Below are 27,595 nucleotides of genomic sequence, written 5' to 3' on the forward strand. Positions count from 1 at the left end.
AAAGAGTATGCCTCAACGTCACGCTTGCCTTCTTTTTTCACAAGTGAGCAAATAGTGGACGCTTGATGCATGTTTCTCATAAATTTCATACCCTTCCTCTATAACCTTATCAATGAAGAACCCACTGGAGGCTCCATCAATAATCTGCCTTGCTTGTATCTATATCAACTCTAGTGTAGAAAATCTGAAACAAATATCACTTGTTTAAACCATAATGAGGACAAAGGCGTTGCAGATCCATAAGTCTTTCCCAAGCTTCATACAATGACTCACTTGAATCTTGTATGAAAGTCATTATCGCATGACGTATATCTACAGTCTTTTGATAAGGATAACACTTGATAAGAAAAATCTTGGATAGTTCTGCCCAAGTGGTGATAGTGAAAGGCAACTTGTTATACTAGAAAAAGCTTTGCCACACAGAGAAAAGCCAAACAAGATAAGTTTCGTCTCATCAGCAGTAACACTAGCTTGTTTCCGAGTAGCGCAACATTGTAAATACCGTTGCAAGTGCTGATTTGGGTCTTCAGATGGTAACCCAGCAAACTAATTATTCTGAACCATATTCAGAACATGAAACTTGATTTTAAAATTTGTAGTAGCGATAGTAGGCATCCGTACATCAACGGGTACATTATCAGGTTATGGTTGTGCATAATCTCTGAAGGTTCGAGTAACATATCACCCATTGTAAAAGAAATAGGTGTGACATAGAATTCTTATTATTTTGGTGAGGATGGTGGAGTAGGTCTCTTTTGGGAAAGTGTCCCTGCAAAAAACTTTGCTTTCTTGGTTTTCTTTCTGAGTCTACGAGCAGTGTTTTCAATCTTCGGGTCAAATGGAATTAGATTTGGGGATTTCAATTTCCTGGTCATACAACAAAAACACTAAAACAAACGCAAGATGTTCTGAAGAACAAGTGTTCTTCAGAGTAAGTTACTGTAATACTATAATTCAGATAAAATTTAAAATAAATCGTCTGCCCAGCATCGGCGAAATTTGACAGACTAAAGTCGTATCACCTAATTAAAAATAACCTAAGGTTCCCTAACTAGTATTCAGGGAGTCAAGATCGAATTCACAAGGAGATAGTTATACTATTATATCTAAACTCTTATATTATACTAACTAAATCAGATGGAAAGGATTGGTTTACTGAACTAAGCAAATAATCAAATTACAAATATCAAATAAGGGAAAGACTAGGGAATGGTTCACCATGTATGCAATTCAGGATATTAAGAATGACTGAATATGCAAAGAAATAATCTAACTAGGGGAATGTAATTTCTCTCGAACATTACCTCCCTCGAAGCTCTCTAAGCCACGCTTGCATGGTCATAGATCGCTAAGCCTACTATTGAAAGCATATACAAAAAATCCTACATCTCCGTCTACAACTTTGTATTGCAACAATAATCAACACAATTGGCCAAACTTGTAGATTAACTTAAATAAGTCAATAGCAAGAATCAAACAAACCAATGAAATAAACAATCAATCAATCCCTCATATGCATACATAGATCCCCAAATCCCTAGAAAATAAACTACTCACGCATAATTGGGGAAAACATAATCACAATTAAATAAGAAAGTAACATGATGGAATAACAAAGAAGAATTGAAAAGGGAATATCAAGGGATGAGAAATAATACAAATTGAAGAACGAATATTAAAAACAATTACTCTATTGAATCTTGTTTGAAGTTGTAAAGTAGGATAAACTACGGTTCTTGAGAGAGTAAAAGTGCTTAGAAAACTAATGACAAAAATAATAATAAGAAAATGTAGTGTTGTTACTCTAAAAGGATAAGTATTTATATAAAATAAAACTTAGTGTAACATGCGCTTCAAAAGCCTTAAAACATCCCTGCCCGGGACACCGGGGTGGTTGTCAGGTACCAGAAAATCGCCGTCTTTTCCGATAGGGCAGTCTTCAGCAGCTTGTTTCCTACAAGAGATCGTCTCGCCCGACCGAGCCGGTTGGATTTCGGCTGCTCGAGCCCACAATTAATTTGCTGGCAGATCTCTTCAACGAAAACATTTGGCTAAGGCATGGCGCCCGACCAACAGGAGAAGATAGCGCCCTATCGGGTGGACTTCAGGTCTAAGACGACCAAAATTCCAGTCTTCAAAATGCCATAAATCTTGTGTTATTTGTCATAATAAATCAAGTGGCCACTCCTTGTATAGCTCTTAAAACATAGAATCTAACCCAAGTAAACCGATGCATATGCGTTGGTAGAACTTTACATATCATCAGAAGAGTGGATGGAAATCAATTTTCAACCTCTTTCACTATTTCCTTTGCTTCAAAATTGTTCCAACTCAATGCTCGTGCTCTCAAACTACACCATCTCTTGTAGTGGTAAAAACAAGTAGAAAATGCACCAAGATATGATAATTCCTACAATGGTAAACCTGAATCCAGAAACACACTAAAAGTAGCACATTACTACTAAAAATGGCTCTGAAGAACACAATCAAGATCAATAATCAATGAGAGATGGGGGTAAAAGCTCTATATAATATAGTCATATCAGTTACAACCATAATCCGACGCAAATTATTAATAATTAGCGCCGGTTGTTAAGGTACCTTTGACGAAAATTACCCATCTACATCAGTTATACATCTTCATCCGATGCACATTAGGAGGACAATAAACCTTTTGGAATTTTGCACAAAATTTGGTCAGATTATCAACTATGGAAAATCCAAAATCATTTTCAGTCCTAACACCGCTCGCAAGCTCATAATATTGATGAGGAAGCCTTTAAGAGTCCAAAGTTCTTCCTCAGTGGGAAATTTTCTAGGTTGCCCAATGGAAATTGATGGCAGGAGAATTTCCCATCTCAATGATATCACTAGCATAATTCTCCAAAAAATATCTAGTCATTGAAATTCATCAACCTCTCACCATCGGGGAAAGTAATTCTCGATTATGGTTTCTGTAGCCTTCTATACCATATCAATGTATCTTCTTCCTTACAAAATTAAAAAAATTAAAAAAAAAACCCCACTTTTCTTAGATTCTGGTGGTCCTCCTCTTTAGATAAACAACCAATGTACCATAAGAAAATAACCTTACTTGAGAAACATAAGAAACAAGGAGGGCTTGATTTAAGGAATGTTTCACACCTAAATCATTCTCTTCTTTTAAGCTCAGCTTGGTGAATTCTTTATGAGAGAATTCCCTATTCACATCTTGATCTAGGGTGTTTAAGAGAAACTGATTATAGAGAACAGCTGAGTAGCTTCCTAAAATAGAGTACACATTCCTTGGAGCTTAAAAACACTCTTTATTTGCTTTATAAGAAAGCGTATTTAAGAGAAACTGATTATGCTGAATCTCTAATAGTGGGGTTAGAAATTGAATAGTGTTTTGGAATTCATTCGCGAGTGCTTGTGAGATTAAGTGTGAAATAGCACACTTGAGTAAGTGTGGGGTGAGTCGTTTCTCTAGAGTAAGAGACACAAGTGTGAGAGAGTCTTTTTGTTACTTTGAGTTACTGGATATGAAAACTATGATAGGAGGAAACCACCCTCGTTGCACCTGAGGTTTTAACATATTCGACCATAACGACATGTGGGTCTCCCAGCCTAAAAACTAATCGTCGAAAGACTCCAGATATTCGGCCTGACGACCTCTAGTCGCTCCTTATGATAATGTAACCCTAAAATCCTCCCCCACTAGGCGCTTGAGGACTTCTAATATTCGGCCATAGGGTTTCCCCAACACGCGATCGCGGGGTTGCTCTGATACCATTTGTAACACCCCAACCCATACGGAGTTGAGTCTATCGTCAACAATGCGTATCTAGGGCCAACAATTATCCTCAATAGCCAACATAAGCTCTTTCGGTGCATTTTGTCCTCACTCATGCGCACCTCGAGAAACTTCCAAGAGGTCACCCATCCCTAGACTACTCCCAGCCAAGCACGCTTAACTTCGGAGTAACTAAGGAAATGAGCTCCCTGAAAGAAACATGCCTCTTGTTGGAATGAGCAGCCTGCTAAATCCCTTTAAAGCAATCATGAGGGGTATTAGATTAAAAGCAAACAAGCAAGATAATAATTATAGGAGTAAAACATAGGCAAAATTGTTCTCAACACCCTAAACTATAGCGTAGGTGCACCAAATACCCCCAACTAAGACTTATAAAGTTATAGGTAGAACACCCCAAAGTAGAGACATGGGTGCATTCCATACCATGAATGAGGTAGGTGATCGGAATTCTCACCGGCGTCAGGAGATTCTTAATTTTTTATTATTAGTTTCCATTTTCCCCCTTTTTTATTTTCTTCTTTTTTCCCATTCTTATTTCTCTCTCCTCTCATCATGTTTGATTGTAAGGAAGCCATAACTTCCCTTTACATCTTTTTTTTTCGTGTATCCTTCATCTTAAGTCAGAGTTGCTCTATTCGTATCCCTCAAGTTCCCCATCTTGACTGATCACCAACCTATACCCATTTGACCTAAGAACTATGTATTTCATTAGTGACCACATTGAATAGGAAACAAATTCTCAAAACTCCAGAGCCTTACCATTCTCTCTTGTGTGTGACTCTCTATCTCTTTCTCTCCTTTGTCTTGCTTCTTCATTGGCGTTGATGTCCTTGTTGAAAGTGTCTTGGTTGCATGTAGTTGATATCAACGTTCAAGTCAGTCATCAATGTCGCTGCTCTTCCCTCTCTCTATTTATCTATCTATCTCTCTATCTCTTTTTCCTTTACGCGCGCTGTTGGTGCTGCAGCTGATGTTCGTGTGCTGGTGGTGGTTGTTGGCGGTGCTGCTGCCCGTATCTTCTCCGTGCACTTTTTTTGGTTTAAGTACAAAAAGTTAGTGTAAAAAAGAAGAAAATAAGAAAAGGGGGGATAATTGAAAATAATAATAATAAAAATTTACGAATCGCCTATCGCTGGTGAAAATTCTGATCACCTACCTCATTTATGGTACGGAGTGCACCTAGGTCCATATTATGGGATGTTCATGCTATAAATCTTAGTTGGGGTGTTTGTGCACCTGCTTTATAGTTGAAGGTGTTGAAGTCAATTTTGTCTTTTTATCATAAATTATCACATCGAAAAAATGGAAGACTAATAAATTGCACTTGTTGATGTTATATTTTGGTTGTTAAGTAATAAATTGTGATAACGAACCAAACTATATTATTACTTCAAAAAATTGAAATGTTTGTATTGAGTTGCAAGTATAATTATTTTAATTGTGATAAGGCAAAATCAATGAAGAAAGGTTGCCCTAACTCTAGTATGACAAAAATTTATTGATAATACATAAATTATCATATTATAAAACTCTTATTATTCTCACTCTTATATTTTGACCAAGACAAGTCGATGGGTAGATTTTTCTCTTTAATAGATAAGAACAATCCATGCATAATCAAAAACTCAATTTCAAACCTTGAAGTATACAACAAGGATTGATTGATTATGGAATGTAATTATAGATGATTGTTTCATATTGTAATTATTCGTTTGAATAAATACTCACCCTTTTGATTGTTCTTTTAGCAACTGCCATGAGTAGCTTGACATTTAAGCCTTTTGTTGTTAAGACATTGACCAAATGTAGAGCAGATGTTTTCTTGTTTTCAGGTGGGAAAGGTTCGTTGATGTGCCAAAATTGGCCTGTTATCAGCAAAAACAAAACGTTACTTTTTTTTTAGGCGATGAAATTACCATGTTTAATAATAGAGGGTCCTCGAATTCCTATAGAATACATGTGACTTTCAAGAGGTAAAAGGGCCCCTTGTCTGTCTTCCAGAGTTGAAATTCAAAAAAGAGAATGCCAAGGACAAAAGTAACAAGAGAGGTTTTATCACGGGTTAGGCTTTTAAGAACGACAATAATGATTTTGGTTTGTAGAAAAGTAGGGCCCATTCTTAACTTTGGGAAAAATGTCTAACTCTTTGATTTTGACTCCTCTGTTTCTTCCTTCTAACTGCTCCTTCAAATGTGATTTGATCATTAATCCAACTATCTTGTTATTAACTACTCCTAGCAGGTGTACTAATAGTGGGTTTTTTTTCTTTTACTCCCGCAAACAAATAGTATTAAGATTTGATAATTGGCAGTCACAATCTTCTCACGTTAAATGAAGCTTTAAATATAAGTACTCGGTATGGGTCAATGATGCATATACTCATATTGTTATCTAGTTCAGCATGTAAATACCAAATACTTCCTCTTGTTTACACGTTTGTCAATGCATTATTTTAACCATTAATATCTTCAATTATCAATAAGTAAAAATTATAAAAAGTTGATATTAAAAAAATTCACATTCAGGCGAATCTAACAAGATCCCACATGACTATGTTTTTCCTAAAATCTAAATCACCAAAGCATATTAAAGTTTAAACTGTGAATAGTAAACACTATGCAAATGTTGCACTTATTTAGAAACGGAGGAAGTATTACCTCGGCAAGTCACAAGGGTTTGTATATTATATCATCATTAAGAGTGTGTTCTCCTCAACTTAAAAAATTAAGTTTCAGGTCCAATAAGTTCAGATAAGTTCAGATAAGTTGCAATAAGGTCCAATTAGGGCAATAAGTTCCAATCAGGTTTAATAAGGTCCAATAAGTTCCAATCAGGTGCAATAAGTTCCAATCAGATCTAATAAGGTCCAATAAGTTCCAATCAGGTCTAATAAGGTCCAATAAGGTTCAAATAGTCAATGTTCAATAAATATTTGTATTATTGCTCATTATTTTATTATTCATAATTTCATATCACTATTAGCTGATTATGTTATTATTAAAATTTTAATTAAAGTACCACAATGATTATATAGTATTATACTTGTATTAATGTCTATATTTTATTAAATATTTGTATTATTGTCTATTATTTTATTATTCGTATTACTATTAGCTGATTATGTTATTATTAGAATTTTTTATTAAAGTACCACAATGTATAGTATTATATATATACTTGTATTATTGTCTATTATTTGATTATTCGTATTACTATTAGCTGATTATATTATTATTAAATACGAAATTAAAACTTAGGATTATAACTTACTTGCTTATGGAATGTAATAGAGTAATATTACTCAATAGAGGACCCCCAAAAAAACCGCTCATTGAATCGTTCTCGACCCGAAACCGCAACCCCGAAGAAAACTATTTTCCTCTTCGAAAAATCCACGAAAAAGATCCGAGAGGTGTTGAAGGTGGATGAGTGAAAATTGATGGATGATTATGATTGGTGATTTACTGTTTGTGACTCTAATGGAGTGTTGGAGAAAAGCTAAAAAAAAAAAACAGAAGGAAGAAAGGAGAAGAAATGAATGAAGGCAGACTTTGTTTTGGCTACGGTGATATACGAGATTTTTTTCTCTTTTTTTTCCTTTTTATTTTCTCCCTCCTTTATAGTAATGCATAATATGTAATTGGGTACAAGCAACAAGTGAGAGATGAAAGTAGAGTGAGAGATAAGGAGTTAATGCATTCTACTACCTTCAAGTAAATGAAAGTGGAGTGAGAATTTTTCATATGTGCCAATTTTAACTTGTTAGCAATAAATGTTAATCAACTTTTGATTTTCTACTAGTGCTTTATAAAATCAAAACAAGACTATTAGATAAATTAGTGGTGAAAATTATGTATAGGCAAATATATAAATAGTAAATTTTTTTTGTTAAAGGACGAATCTTAATAATTATTACTTCATAATAAATTTTGCTCGGTAGTATTTACGTTAGGGGTAATATTTATGTTATTAATTGTCAATTGTTTTGTCTTATAAGGTCAAATAAGTTTCAATCAGGTCCAATAACGTCTAATAAGTTTCAATCAGGTCCAATAAGGTCTAATAAGTTTCAATCAGGGCCAATAAGGTCTAATAAGTTTCAATCAGATAAATACGTTCCAATCAGGTTCAATCAGGTCAATAAGTTCCAATCAGGTCCAATAAGTTCCAATCAGGTTCAATCAGGTCCAATAAGTTGAATCAGGTCCAATCAGGTTTAATAAGTTCCAATAAGTTTAGTTCATGTTCAATAAGTTCAATTCAGATAAGTTCGAGGCCAATAAGTTGAAGAGAACGCACCGTTAATCAGGTCCAATAAGGTCTAATAAGTTTCAATCAGGGTCAATATGGTCTAATAAGTTTCAATCATGTCAATAAGTTCCAATCAGGTCCAATAAGTTTCAATCATGTTCAATCAGGTCCAATAAGTTGAATCCGGTCCAATCAGGTTTAATAAGTTCCAATAAGTTCAGTTCAGTTCAGATAATTTCAGGGCAAATAAGTTGAAGGAGACGCACCCTAAATTGCAGGATCGTAAGTTCGTAACTGTTACGACTAAGAAACTAGTCAAAAGAGTGATGTGCTTAGAATGATAGTCAAATCCCGAGTTAGATTTTAATCTTCGAGTCTGGTCACTGCCAATCCTGCAAAACAAGGAAAAACTGGCCCGGGGGTGTTCCCGAAAAAGCCCCTCCAACGCTCAAGTCAGTGATGGGTTAGAGAGAGAAAATAAGCAAGTCTAGAGAGAGATGCACTAGTTTAGTTAGGTGAGAATTGAATACCTTTGTCTGATGAGACAACCCCTATTTATAGAGGATGCGACCTGTAATAAATATGGGCATTTTAGTCAGCTCCATCTGATGGAGGATTATATTAGATGTAGGGGTATTTTAGTAACTTTTTCGCGGTATGCATCTCCCGAGTAGGGAGATCTCATGAATACCGAGTGCTCCAAATACTGAGTCGGTAAGCCAGGTTAGTAGCACAGACCGGAATGTGGGCATCTCTTAGCCCCCGACTCGGGAATCAACCCTCGGCCAAGCAACAGTCGGCCAGTGCAATGGGAGTGTCTAAGAGATCCCGATAGCGAAACTTGCAGACCGTGGGAGGTCGCGCCAGGCACGCCCGAGAGGGTCATTCCCGAGGGGGTCCAAGAGAGACAGCCCTATGGGGGACCGAGAGGGTCAGTCCTGAGGGTATCCGAGAGGGTCAACCGCAAGAGGGTCAACCGCAAGAGGGTAATCCCCGAGGGGGTCCGAGAGGGTCAGCCCCGAGGGTGTCCGAGAGGGTAAGCCCCGAGGGGGTCCGAGAGGGTCGGCTCCGAGGAGGTCCGAGGAGGTCTGCCCCGAGGGGGTTCGAGGGGGTCAGCTCCAAGGAGGTCCGAGGGGGTCAGCCCCGAGGAGGTCAGGCCCGAGGGGGTCCAAGGGGGTCAACCCCGAGGGGGTCCAAGAGGGTCAGCCCTGAGGGGGTCTGAGGGGGTCCGAGAGGGTCAGCCCCGAGGAGGTCCGAGAGGGTTGCACCATAGGGCTTCTTTGCTCGGGTTGGTTCCTAGACCGAGGCACTCATTTCCCGAGTCTAGTTAGATGCCAAAAAAAACTATACTTATTCGTTTTTGTGCTAAAGTCACTAGGATGTTTCTCTTATGACCGAGAAGGTGATTATCAGAGAATTCTCCACTCGTGGGTGTTCCTCGGAAATCCCCTCTGACGCTCAAGTCAGTGATGGGTTAGAGAGAGAAAGTAAGCAAGTCTAGAGAGAGATGCTCTGGTTTGGTTAGGTGAGAATTTAATACCTATGTCTGATGACATAACCCTATTTATAGAGGATAAGACCTGTAATAAATGAGGGGATTTTAGTCAGCTCCAGCTAGTGAAGGATTATGTTCCCTAGAGGTAGGGGTATTTTAGTAACTTCGTCATAGATGGGCCATTTCAGGAAATGGGCCCAAACAGTAACCATAGTAGAGACACTCTTGGAGATCATTAGTATTGCAATTTCTTATAGACTTTCATCTTTCACTAGTGGAAAAATAAGGAAGGGTTGCGCTAAAAAAGGCCTGTAGGGCTGCGTATTTTAACAGCAGCCCTTTCTATAGCAGCCCTTCACTTTTTAAGTAGGGCTGCACTTTTCAAACGCAGCCCTTCATATTGGCACAAAAACGCAGCCCTTCTGACCCATAAAAAAATTTTAAAAAAAAAAAATTTACATTTTTTTAATTTACTCTAAATATACCAAGAACAGCTGAAATTTACAAACGAAATTACTTGTGACCGCAACATTATAGATGAAAGGATCAAATGAATACTTCAACAAAATGAAATTAAAAATTAACAACAACATCAAATTAGTTCCACAAAAAACAAAAAAATTAACAAAAATGAAAAAAAACCCTAAAATTATAGATTTGAAGTTCCTGCCAACAAACGAACGGAAATAGAAAAAAAAGGAAAAACGAAAAAATAGAACAAAAATGAAAAAAATGAACGAAAATGAACAAAAAATGAGAAAAATAAATGAAAATAAACAAAAATGAAAAAAACCCTAAAATTATAGATCTGAAGTTGCTGCCAACGAACGAACGAATGGAAATAAAGAACGAACGAACGGAACGGAAACGCTCCGCCTGCAAGGAGCGAAAAAAGAAGATGAAATTCCAAATGAGAAGTTCTTATATACGTTCATTTTTTCCTTCGTGGTAGTTTAGGTCTCGGCGCGTTCTTTTTTGGACGGAACGAACGAACCCAACGAACGACGAACGACGAATTGAATATTGAGCCGTGAAGATCCGTGAGGGAGTAAAGGACGGAGGTTTTTTTTGAAGAGAAGAGGAGAGAGAGAGAGAAAAAATGGGAGAGGAGAGAGAATGAAGGGTTGCGTGATGGAGGAGAGAGATTGAGCCGTGAAGATCCGTGAGGGAGAAGGAAGGACGTGAGAGAGGAGAGAGAATGAGGGAGAGGAGAATGAGCCTGCTTAATATGATAAGCCTGCGCTTGATTCTTTTCAAAATTGTTTTTAAAAAAAGCCCATAAAGGGCTGTGTTTTTTTTACAAGCGCAACCCTTCTGTTATGTAGGGCTGCACTTTTTTAAAAAACGCAGCCCTACAATAAAGAAGGGCTGCGTTTTGAAGAATGTGCAACCCTTTCTTTTTTTTCCCCTAGTGTTTTTAGGTGCATATTAAGACGTTATTTCATATATTGTCTTGGTTTTGTCTTTTTAGTTTTGTTTTAATACACTGAAATTTTTATGTATAATATCAAGGAAGTTCTCAATGAATTATAGGAAATCCCATTCATATCCTCCTATTCCTTGCAAACTTATCTCCAAATGCTAAAACTATCTACACTTTTGTCAAAGCTCTTGCATTATCACTAAACTTTCCTCAGAACTCCATTACTACATAAATGAGCTATTGCAACCCCTAAAAATCGTTGCAATAGACTCGATAATCGTTGCAACAGAGCTATTGCAACGGTCAGACAACCGTTGTTGTTGATGCCCTTGCATTAGCTATAATACAAAGGTCTTGGACACCTAATGCAACGGTTAGTTGCAACACCAAATAATTGTTGCAATAGTTCTAATGCAATGCAGTTATTGTTAATGTAACGCCTCTATGGTATATTATGAATCGTTGCATTACATATGATGCAACACATTTCATAGTCTAATGCAACACCTGTATGGTATCCCATAAACTGTTGTATTACATATGATGCAATACATTTCAAATAAAGTCTAAGGCAACGCCTCTATGGTACGCCTCTATGGTATCCCGTGAACCGTTGTAATTTATTTTCATATTGTGGCTAGTTGCAATTTGATGTCATTTATTTCATGTCATTTGAGTTTTCTCTATAAAAAAAAGCAGTGATTTTGGTTTATTACACCGTAAATTATGATGTAACAATCATAATAGTTATACATAGGAATTTATGTATATTTTTTAATCACTAATTAACAAATATGACGGTATCATTGTAAGTTGTTACTACAATTATATAATCGAGCATACCTTATAATTAAAAAGTTAATTCATGGAAAAATTTGAGATTTTACTTGTTTTTACATTGGCTTAATTTTGAATAAATAAAAGGAGTTTGCACACTACGTACTACTAGGGTAATTAAAGATCATTAGAACAATTTAGAAATAGACTAAAAACATATTACAAGAAACTAAAAAGGTAAAAAGCGCTTCTCCATTGGATTCTTGATTATTGAGATGACTTGGTTGACAACATTCAAGCTTGTTGAAGTCATCATTACTGATTCTAATGTAGAAGATTGGCCTCTAGTTGGATGGATTAGTATTGAGCACCTTTGAGAACCTCGAGAATTTAGAAACCATTGAAAGAACTAAAAGGGTAGTAAAGACTCAAGTCAGTGAGACTAACAACAAACTTGCATTGTGAGTTTCTCACAAGCAATATGAGTTACTACAACTGACTCAGGAAGCATACTACGAACCCAAAAAAAATGAGGAGCAGCGTTCAGATAAAATGTTTTGAGAATGATGAAAAGCAATATCATCACTAACCTGGATTGCGAATTAACATCAGTTAATATCACACACAAACAAATAACCCTAACTCCTGAAATCGAAGACCCCCTTCCACTCAAATCTTTTTTCCTTGACATACCACCCAGAGTATAACTTCTAAGAACATTATCAAAGGGAATTGGGTTCTCCATCCCAGTATACCACATTACACCTCCTGAGAAAGCCCAACTCCATTCATCAAAGGAAGAAAAGATACCAATTAGCAGTGCCTCTACTAACATATTCACGAAACTCAATTGTTCCCATAAATTATCACTCAAAACAACAACCTTAGCAAGACGCATCTAAGAAAACAAAAGAGAAGCCAAAGCAAAATTACCCACCATTAACAACTAACATTAAACATATTCAGACAAAACAGGAAGGGCAAGCACAACTAAACCACCTATAAACCAGACAATAACGAAGGCAAAATTACAGAAAACCAACAAGACCCAACACTAAAAGAGAAATCATAACCTAACCTAATCTTTACCTTTATCGTCCTGATCGGGGTCCATTCGAAATCATAATACGACGACGATAAGGTTAGCTCCGGTGAAAGCTTGTCAAATTCCCTATTTGAATAGATACCACAAGCCTCGAATTTAGCACTTCTTAAATTAAAAAAGAAACCCTAAACTTTACCTTTATCGGTGAGATTATGGACGGAGGCGTTTGGGAAAGATTTAGAGGGAGACTACCCGAGGTTGTGAACTTGGATATGTGGAGTTTCTCCTTGTAGGACTCGATTAACTGACAAAAACTTCAAAAAGAAAACCTAGTGAGAAGAAAACACGAACTAAGAGGAGGTGAGAGGCGACAAAACGACATTGCGCCTCTTTGCTTCTATTCTACTAGGGAAATAGAAGAAAAAACCCTTATACTTGGGCGACGAAGGTGATGCTGCGGTAGTGGAGTAGGGTTCCCGTGACTTTGTGAGCGGCACACGCTTAGGTCGGCTACCAACGAGCCTGCTTTGAGCGGCAACTAATTCGCTAGGGTTTTTGGGATGGGACATTAATATAGAGAGAAAGAAAGTTTGGTCAGACAAATTAATTTGATATATTATTGAAGCCCCTTATGCATGGGTAAATACAAACGAATTGGAATACCATTTTACATTTTACTCTTCGCCGCAAAATGCATAGAAACAGTATGGAATTATTTGAGTTTAAAAATCCAAATTCGAGTATCTCCCTTTTGGTGCTGATACTATTATAATTTGTTTTCCTAACTACTATCACTAGTAGAACAATTGATTAATTATTGCTGCGATTTTGCCCGTATGCAGCAATATATCACGTTAAAAGAAAAGGTAAAATATAAAATAAAGATATTGTTGCGATTTCGGCCAAAAATCGCAGCAATATGTTTTCAACGGAAAGTTTTTGAAAAAAGTTAACTTTTTGACCAGATATATTGTTGCGGTTTTGGAAAAAAACAACAGCAATATATTAAAATAATATTACTGCGGTTCCTTTGAACACCTGGAGCAATAGGCGTCTTATTTATATAAATAAACACGCGACCCACTTAGGGTTCATAACAGCCGTTTCATCCTTTTCTTTTTCAAAACATGGTCAGCCGTCTTGTTCCTCTTCCTCACTCTCCTCTTCCTCTCTCATCCTAACTCCTCTGATTTTCCAAACACCTCTGATTCGCTGCCAAAACTCCTCTGATTCGCCGGCTCTTCGTCTCCAAATACGAACTCCCCTGATTCGCCGGCCAAAACTCCTCCAAACACAAAAACTCCTTCCATCGTCGGTTGTGATTCTCTCGTATTTCCTTCGTCGGTCGTTCGAAGCTCGTCTCTCGACAAATCGTTCGTCGGCTGTGGTTCGCTCGACAACACGTCATCGTTTGAGGACCGTTCACCGACTACAATAAGAGAGCGACGGTTTAGTTCTCGTGATTTTTTGGCCATCGGATGGATTCAAGAGAGCGACGACAGTTTTTGAATTTTTTAGTTTGTTTTTTCCCTTTTTTTTTTATTTTTCGATTTTTTATTTTTTATTTGTAATATATTTTTCTGCAATTTTTTTTGTTTTGGTTATTTTTATTTTAATTTATTAGTGCCACTTGATCTTTATCTACATTTTCATTTTCATTTTCTCATCGATGCCTTGGTTAAAATAATTAATTCATGCTGCTTTTTAGTTTTTTCATTTCAGTTTCTTAATATTTATTAGTTTCGAACGTTTTTAGTTTTAATTTGTTTCTTAGTCTTTTTATTTCATTTTTTGAATTTTTTAGTTTGTTTTTCTCTGATTTAGTTTCTCTTTTGTATTGGGTGTTTGAAACAGTCGATTGTTGTAGCTATGTAACATATTATAATGGTACTATAACTCCAAAAAATCTACGCCTCGAGAATTGAAAAAAAATATTTAAAATGCCCATCTTCTATTGCTGCGATTTTAGGAAGAAACTGCAGCAATAAACCTGTTTTTTTAATATTAAAATAATACCTATTGTTGCGGTTTTACCTAGAAACCGCAGCAATATGCTCAAATATTGCTGCGTAAAACTGCAAGGATATATTAATTACATATTGTTGCTCCCTTAATTGTTGTGCGGCCAAAACCGCCGCAATAGGCCACTTAATGACCGCAACAATAAACATTTATTCTACTAGTGTATGGGGACAATGGATATGGAATTTATATGAACACGCTGCTCTCTTCCTTTTCCTACTTGTGTGAGTTTCTTGACGTTATGACTATTTTTTGAGGGGTTAGTAAGATAATGATTAATGTCCTAAAGTATATAAGGGAAATCTCCACAAGACATTGAATTTTTAGACTTGTTCTACGCCTAAAGGCATTAGTTTAGCGAGATAATGGATAGTACGATTCTCGTTCCTCTTTATGTGATAGTGATGTTATGGTTTTATATAGAGTTTTCCCCCTACTTATATAATAAAAGGGATGCTTGTGGTGCTCTTAGGAGCCATTTTGTACTAACTTTCTCCATCTAATTGTGGTTTGCTGTTCTGTGTCGAATTGTAGGTTTTAGGGAGCTATTCCCTATTTTCCATCTGTTATATGATCGCTACACTGGATTGGAGAGGTTTGATGCTGAGTCACGTGGTCCCGAGGACACTTTCGGGACCCTTGAGCAAAAGAAGAGTTGAAGACTTGGCACTTGGAGCCAAGAAACGAGGAAAAGATGCCAGACCCGATCCAACCGAGTGGTCTAGCCCGATCTAGCGCCCACGAGACACAAATAGCTTTGTTACGGGCCTGATCGAGAGCTCGCACCCTGACGTAATTCGTTGTTGACGCTCGAGCGGGCGGTTGGGCCCGATCATATCGGGCGCCCATGGATATTTCAGTTGCGCCACTACCGAGTTAACATGCGGCTTGATGACATCAGGCGGTTCGGCCCGATTGTATCGGGCGCCTACGTCTTTGATGCTACTCCCAACTCTTTGATCCCGATTGGGTCGGGCATAGTTAGCCCGATCAGGCGACGACCCACCACGCGCTTTTTAATGAATTCTGGGCTACTTTTTAAGACTTTTTCTTATTGGTTTTAGGACTTGTATAAATAGCAAAATTAGAATTTCTATTATTCATCTTGGTTTTGACATTAGTTTTCATAGTTTTCTCTAGAGAGTAATTAAAGAACCCTAGTTTATTGCTTTTTACTTTCAATTCAAGATCAAACCTTTGGATTATTCACAAGTTCAATACAGTTCTTCAATTTGGTAATCTTTCTTTATTACTTTCTCTATTGTTGATTAGATTACTTTCTTAGTTATTTGCCATGTTTCAAAGTATGACTTTTTATATTGATTTTGTTTCAAAGTATGCAGTGAGGGATTGATACATTAGTCTAATTGCCTAGATTTATAATTTAGGCCTGATTTATATTTCTAATATCGCAATACTGAATCTACTTCAAGAGGAGATACCGTATAGGCTTTTAATCGTTAGGCAAAGTGACCCTTGAACATGCGAGAGCGACTAGGTGATCTTTGAGGGAGGTAATGTTCGAGAGAAATTATATGTGCCTTAGATAATTTGACTTATTAGGTGGTTGTTATTCGTCCCTGATTTCCCGAATTCTATGCGTAGTGATCCATAATCCTAGTACTTTATTAATTGATATATACCTTTGTGTTTAATTCTACTATTTGCTTAGTTTAGTAACACAACCATCTTCAATATGATTTTTGTTAGTATAATATTAGAGTTTCGATTATAATAATATAACTTTCGCCCTATGAATTCGATCCTGACTACTAGTTAGTGGACCATAAGTTATTTTTGATTGGGTGATACGACTTTAGCCTGTCAGATAGCTTCTCCTTCTTCCAAAAAGCAATATCTTTTTAGAAATATACATAACATCTAAAGTACTCACATTAAATTTATATATTCAGCATTTTCCTCCTTTCAAAAAACATTTCGGTCATTTAATTTTGGAAGGATAAGAATTTTGATGCATAATGGCATAAAAATGGGAGGAAAAAAAACAGAATTATAAGAGTACAAAGCTGCAACTTCACAGACTTAAATTCATTGCCCAGAAACACATGAGGACTGCAGTGAAATAACAAACAGGATATGAAGTGTGTGGGGACTAGGAAAGGGAGAAAATATATAAATATACTCTCTTTGAGAAAAATCATTTAATGAGGTAAATTAAATGTACCTCTCAATTGTGGATGAACAATCTGACATAGCCCACAAGGGGATTTCATTTCATTCACTCGTTTTGGAAGTGTAGTGGAGAGTACTATATTTCCAAATCCTAAAAAATCTTGTTGAGTTGCATCACTAGCTGTAAGTTCAATTAGGGAAATCATTACTTGCACTATGACACACACCTAGACTAAACTTAAGTTATGTACGAGATTTATGCCATTCTTTTAGCTAATCTTTCTTTTGGGTGTTCCTCCATGTAATTCATAGCTTACTAGATTTCAACAATTAAACGACTCTTTATATATTGAGGCTTCAAATCGAGGTCTCTAATTAAGTTGAAATAGCTGTCGAAGAACTAACTAATCTAAATATTGTCTATTATGCATATATAAAATATCTATGTAATTTCTTAAATGTGCATTATAATTATATTGTTTGGAATGTAAATTCATTAGTCAACCTTTTAAGCCGTAAACTTTGCATTGTATGGCTCATATAGAGTCTGGATACACCATGATGTAATAAAGATGTGGGAGTCCCTATTCTTTTGCCAATTCTTCTAGAAATAATACACACAAGTTACACTAATCTATAGTAATAAGTACATATGATAAGAATCTTACTTTTGGTCACGAATAAGTAACTTTCAAAAAGGAACGGTGCCACGTGATACTCTTTAATGCATGTGCCTCATGTTTATGATCTCATTAAAAATATTATTTGTAACTACTAGGAATCAAACCCATTACCTTTAAAATGAAAGGTGAGAGTTTAACCACCACTCTTCAACGTATGTGCCTCATGTTTATGATCTCATTAAAAATATTAACAGTTTGTAACTACTAGGAACCGAACCCATTATCTTTGAAATGAAAGATGAGAGTTTAACCACCAATCCATTACAACATTAATGTTTAATGTTTCAAAGTAAAACATAATAAAACCTTATAATTATATGTAACAATAAAAACATAAACAATTTTTTTCCTTTTGATATCTAATACTTTTATTAAGGTAATAACATTATTGAAAAAGTACGAAAGGCTAATAAATTCAATTATGAAATTTATGAATAATAGTATATTTGATAATTATAACTGTCCAGGAGCATTGTCCGGGCCAAAATACTAGTTAATCATACAAAACGTGCATTGACAAACATGAAAAGCGGAAATATGAAGAACTTTGTGTAATGGAGGGAGTACTTATCTATTTGTTGAAACTATGATGTATAGTGCGCAACACATGTGAGTGTTGCACATTGATAAAAGAAGAGAGATGAGTTCACTTTATATTGCAAAGGGATTACTCTCCTTATTGCCATATGGTTTTAGGTGGAACCTCTTTTGTCTTGTGAAGTGGACTCTCTCTCCTTAACGGGTGCGACCCAAACCCTTTTTTTAACATGGTATCAGAACCAGGCCCACAATCAGGACCGTTAATTACTCTGGGCTAATTGAAAAAGGGACCTCACATGTGAGGGGGAGTTTTGTAGCTATGATGTATACTCCCTTCGTTTCCTAAAGATCTTCCTTGTTACTGTTCCTACAGATACCAAGGAAGATCCATTTGTGTGGGGTAGGTAAAGTAGGAGAGAGAAAGGGGTTAAGATAAATAAACAAATAAAAAAGGGTTAAAATAGGAGAAAGAAAGGAAGTAAAATTGAATTAATAATGTAATGGACCATATGAAAGGGACATGAGAGGGTAAAAAGGAAAAAAAATTCCAAATAAGGAATAAAGTAAAAAGGGGAAGATCTTTTGGAAACGCACTTAAACGGAAAGAGGGAAGATCTTTAGGAAACGGAGGGAGTAGCGCACAACATGTTGTGTCCCACACTGATAAAAGAAGAGGGGTGAGTTCACTTTTATATTGCAAAGGAGCTACTCTCCTTATTGCCATATGGTATTAAGGTGAAACCTCCTTTATTTTACTATATGAGTTAAAAGAATCACTTAAAAAATAGTTTAAATAAAATGATCAAATCCCTTTAAGATGAAAATACCATTAATTGAAAATTTAATCAATTATGAGATAAAGATTATAAAAATTGAAAATGATCCTCTCCCTCTGTTTCAAAATATAAGTCATTTACGCTTTACGAAAATTTGTTTTGACCACAAATATCTCTCAAATACGATAAGTAAAAATTATAAAAATTATACCGTTAGATTCGTCTTGAAAAATACTATAATAATATTATTTTTTAAAATTTTATATCAACATAAATTGAGAGTAATTAACGGTCAAAGTTTGACCTCGAACATCGTGCGTGCCTTATATTGTGAAACGGATGGAGTATATGAAGTGAAAGTACTAGAAACTCGTACAGGTAAAGATAATATTTCTCTAGCAAATTGTTATGAATTTGAGGTCCATGATATAATCTTAAAACATGCTAGAAAGCAAGAAAAAAAGAGTGAAGTAGTTAAGATAGATAACTGAAGCATCACATTGGACGCATTTACTAATGTATTTTTAATTGTGCAATTCTATAAGTTAACTTTAACGATTATCACCTAAATTCCGAGTTGTCTACCGCGCCTTTTCCTCTATATTCGTCTTCTGTTCTGTCTGTTATCATACTATTGTTTTATGAATTATCGATTCTTACCAATTTTCCTTATTAGCGTAATATTACTATTACATATATATCTTGATCTCTTTGCACCATGTATGGCCACATCTTAAGTTGATTGTGTTGTCATTATAACTGCAAAATTTAACAAAATCTCCTTTTAGAGCATGACATTTGGCCGTAAGTTTGAACCAGAATTCAAGCTTGAGAAATTTTTTACTACTCCGTACTACCTCCGTTTCAAATTAATTGTTACATTTTGACATTTTACACTATTCACAAATTGCACTTTGACCCTCGTTTGTGATTTATACGTGAATAAAAGCATACTCATGTGGGATCTTGTTAGATTCGTATTAGTATGTATTTTATTAATATGTACATTTTATAATTTTTACAAATACAAAACTAAAGATATATGTCCTCAAAGTTTTGCATTGACATGGGTGAAAAGTATAAGTGTAACAATTAATTTGAAACAGAGGTAGTATGTTATTACTCCCTCCGTCCCAATTTATTTGCTACATTTTGTCATTTAGGTGTGTCTCTTTTTATTTGCTACATTTGCCAATCTTACTACAAATGATAATAAAACAAATCCTACAAAACATCAGCCCAAAACTATTAGCCCAGCTAATACCCACCCAACCCATTTAATCCCCCAACCTCCCCCATTTAATCCCCCAACTCCCTTTATAATCCTTCCCTCCAAACCCTAATCTCATTTTCTTCCGTCACTTTCCTCTCTCTCATTTTGACTCTCTCTCTCCTTCTGACTTTCACTTTCCTCTCTCTTCTTCTTCTTCTTCAAACCCTCAGATCTAGGGTTTTACTATCCAAATTTGTTCAAAAAAACAGTAGATTAATTATCTACTCTTTTCTGCGAACATTATAAACCTAATTTTTGTGGTTTTTGAGTGATTTAAGAAAAGTGAGTCCCCTGTTTCTTGCTTTTTTTGGGTATTTGATGAATGAGTTAACTCCGAAATCAAAGAAACGACTCTTTGATTTGCTTGACGAGTTCGATGCGGAAGCAAAAAATTCTAGGGTTTCAAAAAAAACCCTTGGATTTTGGTTCGTTTTGTTGGGCTTGTGGCACGCCTTCAAGAAAACCTCCAGATCTTCAATTTGGTGGTGTAGTTGAGGGCAAAAAACCTGAAAACTTGGAAGATCCACCTCCGGAAGGCTTTAAATCATGGCGAGCTTACCTCTGTTGGTATAAAAACCATCTCGAAATGGTTTCCGAGCGTCCCCTTTCAAATTTTGGCTCAGATTGGTCTACTCCTTAACTTAAATCTCTGTTTTTAAAATTTTAGGAAGTTTTTTTAACATGCTTTGCCTGTGGGGTTGCGTTTGATTAGATTGCATGTATAGGTTTTGTGTTTTTTTCTTGTTTTTGGCTCGATTTGTTTATACGCATGTTGTTTTTGCCTCGATCTGTTTAAAAATTTGTTTATTTTCCCTTGATTTGTTTTATGTATGTTTATTTTGCCTCGATTTTTTTATATATATGTTGATTTGCCTTGATTTGTTCGAAAATATGTTTAGGTAGCCTTGATTTGTTTATTTTTTCCCTTGATCTGTTGTTTTTGCCTCTGGATGTGGGTAAATGTTATTTTTTGCCTTGATCTGTTTAAAGATGTTTATAAATTATGTTGTTTTTGCCTCTGTATGTGTGTAAATGTAATTTTTTGCCTTGATTTGTTTGAAAATAAGTTTAGGTTGCCTTGATCTGTTTATAAAAATGTAATTTTGCCTTGATTTGTTTAAAAATATGTTTAGGTTGTCTTGATCTGCTTAAACATGTTATTTTGGCCTTGATTTGATTTCTTTATATGTTTAGGTTGCCTTGATTATTTTGGCCTTGATTTGATATGTTTATATGTTTAGGTTGCCTTGATCTGTTTAAACATGTTATTTTGGCCTTGATTTGATATGTTTATATGTTTAGGTTGCCTTGATCTGTTTATAAATATTATTTTGGCCTTGATTTGATTTGTTTATATGTTTAGGTTGCCTTGATCTGTTGAAACATGTTATTTTTGGCCTTGATTTGGTATGTTTATATGTTTAGGTTGCCTTGATCTGTTTATAAATGATATTTTGGCCTTGATTTGATTTGTTTATATGTTTAGGTTGCCTTGTTCTGTTTAAACATGTTATTTTGGCCTTGATTTGATTTGTTTATATGTTTAGGTTGCCTTGATCTGTTTAAACATGTTATTTTGGCCTTGATTTGATATGTTTATATGTTTAGGTTGCCTTGATCTGTTTAAACATGTTATTTTGGCCTTGATTTGATATGTTTATATGTTTAGGTTGCCTTTATCTGTTTATAAATGTTATTTTGGCCTTGATTTGATTTGTTTATATGTTTAGGTTGCCTTGATCTGTTCAAACATGTTATTTTGGCCTTGATTTGATATGTTTATATGTTTAGGTTGCCTTGATATGTTTATAAATGATATTTTGGCCTTGATTTGATTTGTTTATATGTTTAGGTTGCCTTGATCTGTTTATAAATGTTATTTTCGCCTTGATTTGATTTGTTTATATGTTTAGGTTGCCTTGATTTTGTGTGTGTATTGGTGTGATCCTCTAGGATGAAATGTGATGTTACATCCAAATTATTACTCCATTTTGCATTTAAACAGTGGTATTTTGATTAGGATTGTAGTATAAAGAATTGATGAGGCATATGAGTTACATTTTGGTTTTTGTTTGGCTGTCCAATAGAGTTTTAATGACATATAATATGTTTACATGAGAGGTTAACTATGTTCCTTGGTCTGATGATTTAACAACCTTTGGACATTATGCCTTTTAATACCAGTATAGTCATATTGCCACCAAATTTTTGTGCTCTTCTTTTCAACTTTTCCTCTGTTTTAATAGCATGTGTTGAGTATTATGGATGAGTGCGGACTCCCTGAGAGGAACTTTAATACATGCCTAACTTGTGTTTTGAAAAATTGGCCTTCATTATCATTTTGTCTTAAATATGATGAGAAAAAAATGAAATCTGATTGAATTTTTTGCGACAATGTTTAATTTGATTTTCTTTTTTTCTCATCATTTGTTTGATACAATGATACCCTGTTTTTTTAACTTAACTTACATGAACTATTTTTTTACATACTTCACGCACTGTTTTTTTAACCTAACTATACATTGAACTCTTATTTTTTCATAACTTCACATGAACTGTTTTTTTTTTTTAACTTAACATAACCCAAAATGTTTACATATTATAAATGTAAAGGTTTATACAAAATGTTTCATGTACATATACAAAATGTTTAACAACCTATATATGTTGTATTTTACTTACAAAAATATGTTCTTCTTGCACTCTAATGCCCAAAAAATTGGCCTTCAAATGCCCATTGCTTGCTGTTTTTGTTTATATTATCCCAATACCATCATCTGAATCTTCATCCCCATAGTTTGCTTCTTCTTGTTCATCTTCAAGATGACCTTCTCTGCCCATTTTCTGCTCTCTTCTACTAATTGTGGCTAATGACAATACTGTTGGTAACTCACCCCTCCTCTCTAGTGATTTCTTCCCATATGTGGTAGTGGTAATTGTTGTTACCCTTCACTATTAGAGTCTCCTTCATCACTTGTTGTAGAGTTAACCAAATTGATTGCATAGCTTAGGATCATAGTTGTCAAATGCCTTGTTCACTGCCTTCACCAACTTTTCACACTTCTAGGTGCTATTGATCTTTTAAGTTTGAATTGCATTAAAAAAACCAAGATCTAACACATTCATATCTGGAGATTGTGCTGGCTGATTGATTAATCTTATATCAAATCCATCTTTTTGTGCTCCAAAGTAAATTGCACATCATTACTTGCTATGTGTGGCCTTGCATTGTCTTGGACAATCCATATTTGCTTGCATCCATCCTCTGGCCACTTCTCTCTTATAGATGGCAGTATGTGCTTTATCAGCTTCTCTCTTATGACATCTTTTGTGATGCTTAATTGAGGTTTGGTTTCAATCACCCCTGCATCTCTGTTACAACTTGACCTCCTTGCTGCCACCTCTTCTATGAATGGGAAGATTCCTATCTTCCCATCAAAACGACCTCTCCATTGACTGTTATGTGTGGCCTTGCTAATGCAGCTATGAACATGATTTTGACTATGAATCTCTTGCTTTTGCATCTTCTATATGGCTCTACTTCACCCGGAGCTAGGTAGTACCTTTGAGAAATTTTGCTCATGCAAAACCATTTCTCATCCACATGAACCAAATTATACATGTTGCTGAATTTTGGTATTGTTTGGATAGTGTTTGGTATGATGGAACCCAAACACCACAACACCCTTGCAACCTTATGTGCTGAGGTTAGATGTGGTTTTATGGCATTAGTGTGTTTTTTTATAGCACCCCTTTTCACCAACCTGTGCAATGTAGACTTGTGCATACCTAGGGCTGTTGCTGTTGCTCTTACACTTGTCCTCTTTCTTAGAGGAATTGCAATTAATCTTTGAGGATCCAATTGAATTCTTTTTCTTCCTACCCTCCCTGTTTTTCTGTGATTTACCTCTATTATTGCATTTTGTTGGAGTTGTTGTCTTACATTCTTCCATATTCTACCAATTGTCCACCTTGAAGTCTTCAATTCAATTGCAATTCTTTTTATAGCCCCCTGAGGTATAGTGAATCTGCCATTAACTTTTCTGTAAGCTACTTGTTGTAGCCTGTTTGCAACATGACATCTTGCATGATTGTGCAAAAAATGGGTCCTGTTGACCACTTGTTCTGGTTGTTGCTGTTCTTCATGTTCTTGATCTGATTCACTATCTGTCCAATCATATTCTGAGACTTGGACATCTGAGTCATCATCTAACCACTTAACAACAACCTCATCTTCACCATTTCCATGTTCTATTTCTGTGAAGAAATCTTCTTCTTCTTCACTTGAAGCTGCTGGTGCTCTGTTAAGGTCAAAGGCCTCTGGTTGTGGTTGAAGTTGTAATTGTGATTCTGGTTGTGGTACTGGTTCTGGTTCTGGTAGTGGGTCATTCAGATCAAAAGTTGGGTAATTTTGTGGTGAATTAAGAGCTGATGGGGATGGTGTTGAAGTGTTATCAGTAGAACTGTTTAGGGGGGGACATAGCTAAGCTATGGATGCCAGACATGTTCAAGCTGAGAAAGCTTCTACACTTTTCTCAAGTGAAGCTATGAAATCAGAAATGGCTTCTAAAAAACTCTATGATGATTTTTCTGAGAGTTAATCTACCCAACCCCCCCCCCCAAGGAAATGGCTACTGTTTGGTGTCTTTGATGGTGGTGGCTGGCTACTGGTTGGTGTCTTTGATGGTGGTGGCTGAGATATTTGGAGATTTGGTTTGGTTGATGGCAGTGCTGAAAAAATTTAATGCAAGTGCAAAAGTGGTTGTGTATATATAGTCCCCTGTTGCTTAGAAATTTTTTTCAAGTTTTTTGGGGGAAAATTCAATTTGCCCTTAATTTCGAATTTTTGGGGAAAATTTCAAACCCCTGTTATGTAATTTTGCTATAAAATTTTGGAGGGAAAATTTAAGTTCCCTTTGGTTGTATAATTGTAACTGAAATTCAATTGATGAATTATTCCTTGTAAAATTTTGGAGGGAAATGAAATCCCTCCTTCAATAAAAACTGGTGCCTTCTTTTAATAGCATGTGGGCCAAGTCCCCTTTTTTGGCTTTTAATCACCTTTCTCACAATATAATTAAGCACCATTACTTTTGTTTAATTTCCCCTCTGCATAGTGGGCCACACAGTTTTCTTTGGTCTTTGTGAAAAAGTGCTTGTAGCAAATAAATTGGGACGAAGGGAGTAGTTCCTACAACCCTTTTTTTGTTGTCCATTGATTTTACTTTACTAACGTCTAGTTCCATGGAATTGATAAGAGCCAAAATTCGTAGACTAGATCTAGTGAATGTAAGAGTAAATGATGGATCTTTAATTATCTGTAATTCTTCTATGAGACATTTTTTTATAAACAGTTCAAAGAGGTAAATGGAGTTCTTATAGAGACAAAATTATACTAATATAAAAACTTGTAAAGTACTCCATACGATTGACAAACACAAATATAATAGTCGTTACTCGTTTGATTGAAGATAGGGAGTGAGAATTCTTAGGAGGTTGTTTTTCATGAAAATCTATTTAATAAGAAGTGAAAAAGGTTGTTTGGTTGGTCATGGGAAAAAAAATTATATAAATTTCACTTAGGGGATCTAAATAAACAATTTCTTCCATTTTATAAACTTCCTTATTTTATCATTTGAACAATTTCATATTCTTCTATTTTCTAATTTTTAAACTTTTCCAATGATATTTTTGTATCAACCATATAAGAATTAAGGAGAAAGTGTAATATTCTTTTGAAAAGTTGTAGGAACCCTGTAATACCTAATTTTTTTTTCTAAGATATTCCTTGAGCTTATAGAAGTATTTCCGCGAAACAGGACTTGTGGATTGCAAAGTACAAGTTTTCAACAAACCTTCAACTATAATGACATCTTATGGAGTTAATTAATGGTTTGCCACAACTGGAGTTTAACCCAAGTTAAGTGGTGCAAAATGATAAAAAAGGAAACCATAAAAAAAAGGGGAAAGGGAAAAAAATCATGCTGCATATTCAACTTGCACATCAGAGTAAGATCTTCAACTCAACAGTCAAAGGCAAAACCTGTGTAACAATCCACCCCCCTTCCAAAGAACAAAAAAAGAGAGGACACCCAAGCCAACTCATCAGTGTTTCTCAACTTTAATCTCTCTTTCTTTAGCTTATGACCCAAGCCAAAATGAGAACACTCTCACATGCCTCAACTCACTAATTCACACATTTATATTTTTCTAAACATTAAATAAAAATATAAACTAAAAATAATATGTACATGCAAAATTTGCAAATACAACCTTAACAGTTGCTTATAAGAAATAGAAGTGGAAATGTTAACAAGTTATTAAGAATTAACTCGTATTTGGGACTGGGAGTTATCCCGGGTTGATACTGTTTTTCGAACTTAATATGTATTTTTTTCCATTCCTATTTTTATATATTAAATAAAACTCAACATTTGAAAGGTAAAAATATAATAATGTGGATACCTAAAGCATGATTAGAAGTTGGTTGAGATAATAATTGTGTCATGTATGATAGCAATTGCCATGTAGTTTTATCATGAAATTTAGATTGGCGTTATCATAAAAGGATTCAAAACTATTTTCCGGTTTTTTGCATACCATTGATTTTTATTGGATGCTATAACTACTATATATGGTCCATCACTTTATAATTAAATTTTAATAACACTTTATAATCAGCCAATTGAAAACAATGACATACAATATATATATATATATATATAATATATATATATATATATATATATATATATATATATATATTATATATAATATATATATAATATATATATATATATTATATATATATATATATATATATATATATATATAATTCAAGACAAATAAATGTCATGCTGCCACATGTACTCTTCTCTTCCCCACACAATCAAATGAGACATTAAACAATAAAAATGTGTGTTTCAAGACTCAAACCCATGATCTCTCATTTGATATGGTAATGCACTAACCAACTACACAACAATGCTCATGTTGGTCTTTATGGGGGAAAAAACATTTAAAGAAAAATATTAAATACACATCAGTAAATCATTTGGGCATATGACCCGAGACAAAAACTAATTGGTACAAAAAATATAAAACAAAAGATTTAGACTTTCTTAAAAATTAAGAAAATTGACACCAGAGGTCTCAAACTCTCAACTATGGATCATTGTTTTTTATAGATTATAAGTATAGGTCATTGTAATTTTAATAGGATATACATATAGGTCATTGTAATTTTAATAGGCTTGTACAATGAAAAAAATTAGAAATTGCATAGTATAGGTTTTGAACCCGTGACCTCAAGTTCATGTACTAAAGTTTTAACCACTAGACCAAGTTATATTTAGTGATATCATATCAAAGTACAATATTAATA

The 27,595-nt window shown here is 35.1% G+C and overlaps 1 non-coding gene across 1 annotated transcript; it reads left to right on the forward strand.

Annotated features, from left to right (window-relative positions):
- Positions 1-206: 206 nt before the first annotated feature.
- LOC125496171 (small nucleolar RNA R71) lies at positions 207-310 on the forward strand. Its single transcript, XR_007272872.1, has one exon. It is a non-coding gene; the product is annotated as a small nucleolar RNA R71 (small nucleolar RNA).
- The last annotated feature ends 27,285 nt before the right edge of the window (positions 311-27,595 follow it).

This window comes from Beta vulgaris, chromosome 3 (assembly GCF_026745355.1).
Source record: "Beta vulgaris subsp. vulgaris cultivar EL10 chromosome 3, EL10.2, whole genome shotgun sequence".
Lineage (NCBI taxonomy): Eukaryota > Viridiplantae > Streptophyta > Magnoliopsida > Caryophyllales > Amaranthaceae > Beta > Beta vulgaris.